The 12241-nt window shown below is 30.1% G+C and overlaps 1 long non-coding RNA gene across 1 annotated transcript in view; it reads left to right on the plus strand.

Moving 5' to 3' along the window:
- LOC146993082 (uncharacterized) overlaps positions 1–664 on the plus strand; it is a 35370-nt gene extending 34706 nt beyond the window's left edge. Inside the window, exon 5 of the long non-coding RNA XR_015038778.1 lies at positions 551–664. This is a non-coding gene — a long non-coding RNA (uncharacterized LOC146993082). The remainder of the gene's footprint in view (positions 1–550) is intronic.
- Positions 665–12241: the final 11577 nt, after the last annotated feature.

Genomic DNA, 12241 nt, shown 5'->3' on the forward strand with positions numbered 1-12241 from the left:
AAATCTATAAAAGTATATATGTATAGCTCTTTTAATGTTAATATATTGCGAGTTTGATCTGTTATGTCACTAATTCTGTGTGTGAATTAAGATGGTTTAATATATATCACCTGCTTCAAAGCTAACAGTAAAGTTTATTTTGTTTATTTGTCATTTAAAATTACCTTCTTCTTGTCTTTTGGTGCCATCTTTTTACCAGCGCTGAAATTATTTACTCATCTCGAAGATCATTATCCCTTTTATTCTGTATCCGTAATAACTGTCTAATTTTTTTCTTTCTTTGTTCATGTTGTACGCATACATTAAAAACAGTCTTCGCTTACTGTACTTGTGTCGTATTAGGAAAATCATTTGCTTTTCTATCGACTGCAGTCATGATTTTATTAAGAATGTAGCACGTTGCTGGAATTGAAAACAAAGAAGGCTACCTTTGAAGTTTTATATATTAAGGAACAATATTATATATTTCTGTGTGTGTATAATTATTCTTTAATTTCAAAGTAGTTAAAATCTAATGATATCTCCCCCCCCCCCGCTTGGCCTCTTCTAGTGTAATTTGTCATCATTTCTGTGCACTCTTGGATTGCAGAACATGATATCATGAAAGAAAAAGCACGAGGATGAAAAGAATGGAGAAATAGTGCAGAGCAAAAAGACATCTGTGGCTGGTAATTCTTGTTTTATATTAACTTTATTTCCACTAGAAATGCTTGAATGTTATAATTTGTACACTGCATTTCTTCTGCGAGTTTTTCTTTCCCTCTGGTACATGCGATATTAGGGCTAAATCCATGCAGTCGTTCGAATGTATGTTTGTTATCCTGTATCTGAACATTGATTTTTAACAAGTTCGTTGTTGAAAATCCTCTTTCACATCTTTTGGTAGATCGAAAGCAGAAATTTATCTTTTTACAAATTTAACAGGTCATGAATTTTCTGATCTAGGACTATTTAAATCGCTTTTTGTGAGATTCTTGATCTTAATTAGGATGAAAATCAGTTACTTCCATTTCTATATCAGTAGAATTGTTATTTAACATATTTGCAATCTTTTACCATTTTTCTTAAATATTATGTAATGGGTTTGAAGTGAGTGAAGTAGTTGGCCTAATTTTAAATACACTCAAAACATCTAATTTAGAAACTAAGTTAAGCTCGATAAGATTTTCCAAATGTTTGTTTCAGTTTTCTTATATTTCACGCTTTAGTTCTCGAGATTTTCAAAGTGGCAAAACGTACATTACATTATGGTAAAAATGTATGTTCCTTATATTTGTGTAATATTTTCACAAAATTAATTTGATTTAAAATGAATTTATAATACCTTTAATTCAAAGACTTGAGTTTAGGTCTCTCCTCCCCCTCAAGTTTAAGATTTAGTTATTATGTATGTAAGAATGTCTAAATCATAAAACCAGGTATGTTCAATAATTTCTTTATAAGTTTCGTTTCTGGATTTTTAAAATTCTTCTATGAAACTTTTGTAACAAAAGCTGGGATGTAACCTAGGCAGCCAGACAGAATGTCCCTTCCCTAAGTGAATATTTCTATCATCTCATTGAAAGTGACCTTATAATATTTCAGAATAAACCCTCGTGACACTAATAAATCTATATAGATTTTTTTTAATGTTTATGTGATGCGTGTTTGGTTCTTACAATATTTTGAGCTATTATATATCTAATCCTGTATGTGAATTAAAACAGTTTAATGTAGAATACCTGCTTCAGTGCTAAAAGTAAAGTATTTGAATTATGTTTTACCGTTCATCTGTTTACAGACGTAGGCTCTGTTCTACAATTTACGGAATTTCTCTTTATTGGACATCTCACATAGCTGACAAAATTTCATTCCAATGTTTAGGTTTTATACTACAATACGTTGAGCATATGTAAATTAGTATATGACTATGTTTCCTTCTAAAGAAAAAGAGTATCTTACTTTTCTTTAATTTTTGGTCAAAATTTTAGTACGTAGGTAATTACAATAGTGCTTCCACGAAATTGCATTTAAATTTTTTGTATCATTTCAAAATGCTGTATCATTCAAAGGAATTTGATGTGTTTTGGCCTTCTGTATTAAAGCTGGGCTCGAACCCGGGCAGCCAGACAATATATTCTTTCCGTGAGTGAAATTTTGCTATAATTTCTTAAAAGTGGCGTAATATTTCAGGATAATTTCTTGTACATTGGACTAAGCATTCCTCTCTCATGGATAAGACTACCTAAGTAAAGAACTTAAAAATAGAAACGGTTCTTACGTTAAAATTCTGAATGAAATATTTCTTTTATGGTTTATGACTTTTGTTTCCAAGATGTTCTTTGAAATTTGTTTTTAGAATGGTGTTTTTGAGCCCTTTCTAAAAAAAAAAAATCTATAAAAGTATATATGTATAGCTCTTTTAATGTTAATATATTGCGAGTTTGATCTGTTATGTCACTCATTCTGTGTGTGAATTAAGATAGTTTAATATATATCACCTGCTTCAAAGCTAACAGTAAAGTTTATTTTGTTTATTTGTCATTTAAAATTACCTTCTTCTTGTCTTTTGGTGCCATCTTTTTACCAGCGCTGGAATTATTTACTCATCTCGAAGATCATTATCCCTTTTATTCTGTGTATCCGTAATAACTGTCTAATTTTTTTCTTTCTTTGTTCATGTTGTACCCATACATTAAAAACCCTCTTCGCTTACTGTACTTCTGTCGTATTAGGAAAATCATTTGCTTTTCTATCGACTGCAGTCATGATTTTATTAACAATGTAGCACGTTGCTGGAATTGAAAACAAAGAAGGCTACCTTTGAAGTTTTATATATTAAGAAACAATATTATATATTTCTGTTTGTGTATAATTATTCTTTAATTTCAAAGTAGTTAAAATCTAATGATATCTTCCCCCCCACTTGGCCTCTTCTAGTGTAATTTGTCATCATTTCTGTGCACTCTTGGATTGCAGAACATGATATCATGAAAGAAAAAGCATGAGGATGAAAAGAATGGAGAAGTAGTGCAGAGCAAAAAGACATCTGTGGCTGGTAATTCTTGTTTTATATTAACTTTATTTCCACTAGAAATGCTTGAATGTTATAATTTGTACACTGCATTTCTTCTGCGAGTTTTTCTTTCCCTCTGGTACATGCGATGTTATGGCTAAGTCCATGCAGTCGTTCGAATGTATGTTTGTTATCCTGTATCTGAACATTGATTTTTAACATGTTCGTTGTTGAAAATCCTCTTTCACATCTTTTGGTAGATCGAAAGCAGAAATTTATCTTTTTACAAATTTAACAGGTCATGAATTTTCTGATCTAGGACTATTCAAATGGCTTTTTGTGAGATTCTTGATCTTAATTAGGATGAAAATCAGTTACTTCCATTTCTATATCAGTAGAATTGTTATTTAACATATTTGCAATCTTTTACCATTTTTCTTAAATATTATGTAATGGGTTTGAAGTGAGTGAAGTAGTTGGCCTAATTTTAAATACACTCAAAACATCTAATTTAGAAACTAAGTTAAGCTCGATGAGATTTTCCAAATGTTTGTTTCAGTTTTCTTATATTTCACGCTTTAGTTCTCGAGATTTTCAAAGTGGCAAAACATACATTACATTATGGTAAAAATGTATGTTCCTTATATTTGTGTAATATTTTCACAAAATTAATTTGATTTAAAATGAATTTATAATACCTTTAATTCAAAGACTTGAGTTTAGGTCTCTCCTCCCCCTCAAGTTTAAGATTTAGTTATTATGTATGTAAGAATGTCTAAATCATAAAACCGGGTATGTTCAATAATTTCTTTATAAGTTTCGTTTCTGGATTTTTAAAATTCTTCTATGAAACTTTTGTAACAAAAGCTGGGATGTAACCTAGGCAGCCAGACAGAATGTCCCTTCCCTAAGTGAATATTTCTATCATCTCATTGAAAGTGACCTTATAATATTTCAGAATAAACCCTCGTGACACTAATAAATCTATATAGATTTTTTTTAATGTTTATGTGATGCGTGTTTGGTTCTTACAATATTTTGAGCTATTATATATCTAATCCTGTATGTGAATTAAAACAGTTTAATGTAGAATACCTGCTTCAGTGCTAAAAGTAAAGTATTTGAATTATGTTTTACCGTTCATCTGTTTACAGACGTAGGCTCTGTTCTACAATTTACGGAATTTCTCTTTATTGGACATCTCACATAGCTGACAAAATTTCATTCCAATGTTTAGGTTTTATACTACAATACGTTGAGCATATGTAAATTAGTATATGACTATGTTTCCTTCTAAAGAAAAAGAGTATCTTACTTTTCTTTAATTTTTGGTCAAAATTTTAGTACGTAGGTAATTACAATAGTGCTTCCACGAAATTGCATTTAAATTTTTTGTATCATTTCAAAATGCTGTATCATTCAAAGGAATTTGATGTGTTTTGGCCTTCTGTATTAAAGCTGGGCTCGAACCCGGGCAGCCAGACAATATATTCTTTCCGTGAGTGAAATTTTGCTATAATTTCTTAAAAGTGGTGTAATATTTCAGGATAATTTCTTGTACATTGGACTAAGCATTCCTCTCTCATGGATAAGACTACCTAAGTAAAGAACTTAAAAATAGAAACGGTTCTTACGTTAAAATTCTGAATGAAATATTTCTTTTATGGTTTATGACTTTTGTTTCCAAGATGTTCTTTGAAATTTGTTTTTAGAATGGTGTTTTTGAGCCCTTTCTAAAAAAAAAAAATCTATAAAAGTATATATGTATAGCTCTTTTAATGTTAATATATTGCGAGTTTGATCTGTTATGTCACTAATTCTGTGTGTGAATTAAGATAGTTTAATATATATCACCTGCTTCAAAGCTAACAGTAAAGTTTATTTTGTTTATTTGTCATTTAAAATTACCTTCTTCTTGTCTTTTGGTGCCATCATTTTACCAGCGCTGGAATTATTTACTCATCTCGAAGATCATTATCCCTTTTATTCTGTGTATCCGTAATAACTGTCTAATTTTTTTCTTTCTTTGTTCATGTTGTACCCATACATTAAAAACCCTCTTCGCTTACTGTACTTCTGTCGTATTAGGAAAATCATTTGCTTTTCTATCGACTGCAGTCATGATTTTATTAACAATGTAGCACGTTGCTGGAATTGAAAACAAAGAAGGCTACCTTTGAAGTTTTATATATTAAGAAACAATATTATATATTTCTGTTTGTGTATAATTATTCTTTAATTTCAAAGTAGTTAAAATCTAATGATATCTTCCCCCCCCCCCCTTGGCCTCTTCTAGTGTAATTTGTCATCATTTCTGTGCACTCTTGGATTGCAGAACATGATATCATGAAAGAAAAAGCACGAGGATGAAAAGAATGGAGAAATAGTGCAGAGCAAAAAGACATCTGTGGCTGGTAATTCTTGTTTTATATTAACTTTATTTCCACTAGAAATGCTTGAATGTTATAATTTGTACACTGCATTTCTTCTGCGAGTTTTTCTTTCCCTCTGGTACATGCGATGTTATGGCTAAGTCCATGCAGTCGTTCGAATGTATGTTTGTTATCCTGTATCTGAACATTGATTTTTAACATGTTCGTTGTTGAAAATCCTCTTTCACATCTTTTGGTAGATCGAAAGCAGAAATTTATCTTTTTACAAATTTAACAGGTCATGAATTTTCTGATCTAGGACTATTCAAATGGCTTTTTGTGAGATTCTTGATCTTAATTAGGATGAAAATCAGTTACTTCCATTTCTATATCAGTAGAATTGTTATTTAACATATTTGCAATCTTTTACCATTTTTCTTAAATATTATGTAATGGGTTTGAAGTGAGTGAAGTAGTTGGCCTAATTTTAAATACATTCAAAACATCTAATTTAGAAACTAAGTTAAGCTCGATGAGATTTTCCAAATGTTTGTTTCAGTTTTCTTATATTTCACGCTTTAGTTCTCGAGATTTTCAAAGTGGCAAAACATACATTACATTATGGTAAAAATGTATGTTCCTTATATTTGTGTAATATTTTCACAAAATTAATTTGATTTAAAATGAATTTATAATACCTTTAATTCAAAGACTTGAGTTTAGGTCTCTCCTCCCCCTCAAGTTTAAGATTTAGTTATTATGTATGTAAGAATGTCTAAATCATAAAACCAGGTATGTTCAATAATTTCTTTATAAGTTTCGTTTCTGGATTTTTAAAATTCTTCTATGAAACTTTTGTAACAAAAGCTGGGATGTAACCTAGGCAGCCAGACAGAATGTCCCTTCCCTAAGTGAATATTTCTATCATCTCATTGAAAGTGACCTTATAATATTTCAGAATAAACCCTCGTGACACTAATAAATCTATATAGATTTTTTTTAATGTTTATGTGATGCGTGTTTGGTTCTTACAATATTTTGAGCTATTATATATCTAATCCTGTATGTGAATTAAAACAGTTTAATGTAGAATACCTGCTTCAGTGCTAAAAGTAAAGTATTTGAATTATGTTTTACCGTTCATCTGTTTACAGACGTAGGCTCTGTTCTACAATTTACGGAATTTCTCTTTATTGGACATCTCACATAGCTGACAAAATTTCATTCCAATGTTTAGGTTTTATACTACAATACGTTGAGCATATGTAAATTAGTATATGACTATGTTTCCTTCTAAAGAAAAAGAGTATCTTACTTTTCTTTAATTTTTGGTCAAAATTTTAGTACGTAGGTAATTACAATAGTGCTTCCACGAAATTGCATTTAAATTTTTTGTATCATTTCAAAATGCTGTATCATTCAAAGGAATTTGATGTGTTTTGGCCTTCTGTATTAAAGCTGGGCTTGAAGCCGGGCAGCCAGACAATATATTCTTTCCGTGAGTGAAATTTTGCTATAATTTCTTAAAAGTGGCGTAATATTTCAGGATAATTTCTTGTACATTGGACTAAGCATTCCTCTCTCATGGATAAGACTACCTAAGTAAAGAACTTAAAAATAGAAACGGTTCTTACGTTAAAATTCTGAATGAAATATTTCTTTTATGGTTTATGACTTTTGTTTCCAAGATGTTCTTTGAAATTTGTTTTTAGAATGGTGTTTTTGAGCCCTTTCTAAAAAAAAAAAATCTATAAAAGTATATATGTATAGCTCTTTTAATGTTAATATATTGCGAGTTTGATCTGTTATGTCACTAATTCTGTGTGTGAACTAAGATAGTTTAATATATATCACCTGCTTCAAAGCTAACAGTAAAGTTTATTTTGTTTATTTGTCATTTAAAATTACCTTCTTCTTGTCTTTTGGTGCCATCTTTTTACCAGCGCTGGAATTATTTACTCATCTCGAAGATCATTATCCCTTTTATTCTGTGTATCCGTAATAACTGTCTAATTTTTTTCTTTCTTTGTTCATGTTGTACCCATACATTAAAAACCCTCTTCGCTTACTGTACTTCTGTCGTATTAGGAAAATCATTTGCTTTTCTATCGACTGCAGTCATGATTTTATTAACAATGTAGCACGTTGCTGGAATTGAAAACAAAGAAGGCTACCTTTGAAGTTTTATATATTAAGAAACAATATTATATATTTCTGTTTGTGTCTAATTATTCTTTAATTTCAAAGTAGTTAAAATCTAATGATATCTTCCCCCCCCCCCCCTTGGCCTCTTCTAGTGTAATTTGTCATCATTTCTGTGCACTCTTGGATTACAGAACATGATATCATGAAAGAAAAAGCACGAGGATGAAAAGAATGGAGAAATAGTGCAGAGCAAAAAGACATCTGTGGCTGGTAATTCTTGTTTTATATTAACTTTATTTCCACTAGAAATGCTTGAATGTTATAATTTGTACACTGCATTTCTTCTGCGAGTTTTTCTTTCCCTCTGGTACATGCAATGTTATGGCTAAGTCCATGCAGTCGTTCGAATGTATGTTTGTTATCCTGTATCTGAATGTTGATTTTTAACATGTTCGTTGTTGAAAATCCTCTTTCACATCTTTTGGTAGATCGAAAGCAGAAATTTATCTTTTTACAAATTTAACAGGTCATGAATTTTCTGATCTAGGACTATTCAAATGGCTTTTTGTGAGATTCTTGATCTTAATTAGGATGAAAATCAGTTACTTCCATTTCTATATCAGTAGAATTGTTATTTAACATATTTGCAATCTTTTACCATTTTTCTTAAATATTATGTAATGGGTTTGAAGTGAGTGAAGTAGTTGGCCTAATTTTAAATACACTCAAAACATCTAATTTAGAAACTAAGTTAAGCTCGATGAGATTTTCCAAATGTTTGTTTCAGTTTTCTTATATTTCACGCTTTAGTTCTCGAGATTTTCAAAGTGGCAAAACATACATTACATTATGGTAAAAATGTATGTTCCTTATATTTGTGTAATATTTTCACAAAATTAATTTGATTTAAAATGAATTTATAATACCTTTAATTCAAAGACTTGAGTTTAGGTCTCTCCTCCCCCTCAAGTTTAAGATTTAGTTATTATGTATGTAAGAATGTCTAAATCATAAAACCAGGTATGTTCAATAATTTCTTTATAAGTTTCGTTTCTGGATTTTTAAAATTCTTCTATGAAACTTTTGTAACAAAAGCTGGGATGTAACCTAGGCAGCCAGACAGAATGTCCCTTCCCTAAGTGAATATTTCTATCATCTCATTGAAAGTGACCTTATAATATTTCAGAATAAACCCTCGTGACACTAATAAATCTATATAGATTTTTTTTAATGTTTATGTGATGCGTGTTTGGTTCTTACAATATTTTGAGCTATTATATATCTAATCCTGTATGTGAATTAAAACAGTTTAATGTAGAATACCTGCTTCAGTGCTAAAAGTAAAGTATTTGAATTATGTTTTACCGTTCATCTGTTTACAGACGTAGGCTCTGTTCTACAATTTACGGAATTTCTCTTTATTGGACATCTCACATAGCTGACAAAATTTCATTCCAATGTTTAGGTTTTATACTACAATACGTTGAGCATATGTAAATTAGTATATGACTATGTTTCCTTCTAAAGAAAAAGAGTATCTTACTTTTCTTTAATTTTTGGTCAAAATTTTAGTACGTAGGTAATTACAATAGTGCTTCCACGAAATTGCATTTAAATTTTTTGTATCATTTCAAAATGCTGTATCATTCAAAGGAATTTGATGTGTTTTGGCCTTCTGTATTAAAGCTGGGCTTGAAGCCGGGCAGCCAGACAATATATTCTTTCCGTGAGTGAAATTTTGCTATAATTTCTTAAAAGTGGCGTAATATTTCAGGATAATTTCTTGTACATTGGACTAAGCATTCCTCTCTCATGGATAAGACTACCTAAGTAAAGAACTTAAAAATAGAAACGGTTCTTACGTTAAAATTCTGAATGAAATATTTCTTTTATGGTTTATGACTTTTGTTTCCAAGATGTTCTTTGAAATTTGTTTTTAGAATGGTGTTTTTGAGCCCTTTCTAAAAAAAAAAAATCTATAAAAGTATATATGTATAGCTCTTTTAATGTTAATATATTGCGAGTTTGATCTGTTATGTCACTAATTCTGTGTGTGAACTAAGATAGTTTAATATATATCACCTGCTTCAAAGCTAACAGTAAAGTTTATTTTGTTTATTTGTCATTTAAAATTACCTTCTTCTTGTCTTTTGGTGCCATCTTTTTACCAGCGCTGGAATTATTTACTCATCTCGAAGATCATTATCCCTTTTATTCTGTGTATCCGTAATAACTGTCTAATTTTTTTCTTTCTTTGTTCATGTTGTACCCATACATTAAAAACCCTCTTCGCTTACTGTACTTCTGTCGTATTAGGAAAATCATTTGCTTTTCTATCGACTGCAGTCATGATTTTATTAACAATGTAGCACGTTGCTGGAATTGAAAACAAAGAAGGCTACCTTTGAAGTTTTATATATTAAGAAACAATATTATATATTTCTGTTTGTGTCTAATTATTCTTTAATTTCAAAGTAGTTAAAATCTAATGATATCTTCCCCCCCCCTTGGCCTCTTCTAGTGTAATTTGTCATCATTTCTGTGCACTCTTGGATTACAGAACATGATATCATGAAAGAAAAAGCACAAGGATGAAAAGAATGGAGAAATAGTGCAGAGCAAAAAGACATCTGTGGCTGGTAATTCTTGTTTTATATTAACTTTATTTCCACTAGAAATGCTTGAATGTTATAATTTGTACACTGCATTTCTTCTGCGAGTTTTTCTTTCCCTCTGGTACATGCGATGTTATGGCTAAGTCCATGCAGTCGTTCGAATGTATGTTTGTTATCCTGTATCTGAATGTTGATTTTTAACATGTTCGTTGTTGAAAATCCTCTTTCACATCTTTTGGTAGATCGAAAGCAGAAATTTATCTTTTTACAAATTTAACAGGTCATGAATTTTCTGATCTAGGACTATTCAAATGGCTTTTTGTGAGATTCTTGATCTTAATTAGGATGAAAATCAGTTACTTCCATTTCTATATCAGTAGAATTGTTATTTAACATATTTGCAATCTTTTACCATTTTTCTTAAATATTATGTATTGGGTTTGAAGTGAGTGAAGTAGTTGGCCTAATTTTAAATACACTCAAAACATCTAATTTAGAAACTAAGTTAAGCTCGATGAGATTTTCCAAATGTTTGTTTCAGTTTTCTTATATTTCACGCTTTAGTTCTCGAGATTTTCAAAGTGGCAAAACGTACATTACAGTATGGTAAAAATGTATGTTCCTTATATTTGTGTAATATTTTCACAAAATTAATTTGATTTAAAATGAATTTATAATACCTTTAATTCAAAGACTTGAGTTTAGGTCTCTCCTCCCCCTCAAGTTTAAGATTTAGTTATTATGTATGTAAGAATGTCTAAATCATAAAACCAGGTATGTTCAATAATTTCTTTATAAGTTTCGTTTCTGGATTTTTAAAATTCTTCTATGAAACTTTTGTAACAAAAGCTGGGATGTAACCTAGGCAGCCAGACAGAATGTCCCTTCCCTAAGTGAATATTTCTATCATCTCATTGAAAGTGACCTTATAATATTTCAGAATAAACCCTCCTGACACTAATAAATGTATATAGATTTTTTTTAATGTTTATGTGATGCGTGTTTGGTTCTTACAATATTTTTAGCTATTATATATCTACTCCTGTATATGAATTAAAACAGTCTAATGTAGAATACCTGCTTCAGTGCTAAAAGTAAAGTATTTGAATTATGTTTTACTGTTCATCTGTTTACAGGCGTAGGCTCTGTTCTACAATTTACGGAATTTCTCTTTATTGGACATCTCACATAGCTGACAAAATTTCATTTCAATGTTTAGGTTTTATACTACAATACGTTGAGCATATGTAAATTAGTATATGACTATGTTTCCTTCTAAAGAAAAAGTGTATCTTACTTTTCTTTAATTTTTGGTCAAAATTTTAGTACGTAGGTAATTACAATAGTGCTTCCACGAAATTGCATTTAAATTTTTTGTATCATTTCAAAATGCTGTATCATTCAAAGGAATTTGATGTGTTTTGGCCTTCTGTATTAAAGCTGGGCTCGAACCCGGGCAGCCAGACAATATGTTCTTTCCGTGAGTGAAATTTTGCTATAATTTCATTAAAGTGGTGTAATATTTCAGGATAATTTCTTGTACATTGGACTAAGCATTCCTCTCTCATGGATAAGACTACCTAAGTAAAGAACTTAAAAAAAAAAAACGGTTCTTACGTTAAAATTCTGAATAAAATATTTCTTTTATGGTTTATGACTTTTGTTTCCAAGATGTTCTTTGAAATTTGTTTTTAGAATGGTGTTTTTGAGCCCTTTCTAAAAAAAAAAAATCTATAAAAGTATATATGTATAGCTCTTTTAATGTTAATATATTGCAAGTTTGATCTGTTATGTCACTAATTCTGTGTGTGAATTAAGATAGTTTAATATATATCACCTGCTTCAAAGCTAACAGTAAAGTTTATTTTGTTTATTTGTCATTTAAAATTACCTTCTTCTTGTCTTTTGGTGCCATCTTTTTACCAGCGCTGAAATTATTTACTCATCTCGAAGATCATTATCCCTTTTATTCTGTGTATCCGTAATAACTGTCTAATTTTTTTCTTTCTTTGTTCATGTTGTACCCATACATTAAAAACCCTCTTCGCTTACTGTACTTCTGTCGTATTAGGAAAATCATTTGCTTTTCTATCGACTGCAGTCATGATTTTATT

This window comes from Stegodyphus dumicola, chromosome X1 (assembly GCF_044657685.1).
Source record: "Stegodyphus dumicola isolate Sdum_Otavi_A_Nest chromosome X1, ASM4465768v1".
Taxonomy (NCBI): Eukaryota; Metazoa; Arthropoda; class Arachnida; order Araneae; family Eresidae; genus Stegodyphus; species Stegodyphus dumicola.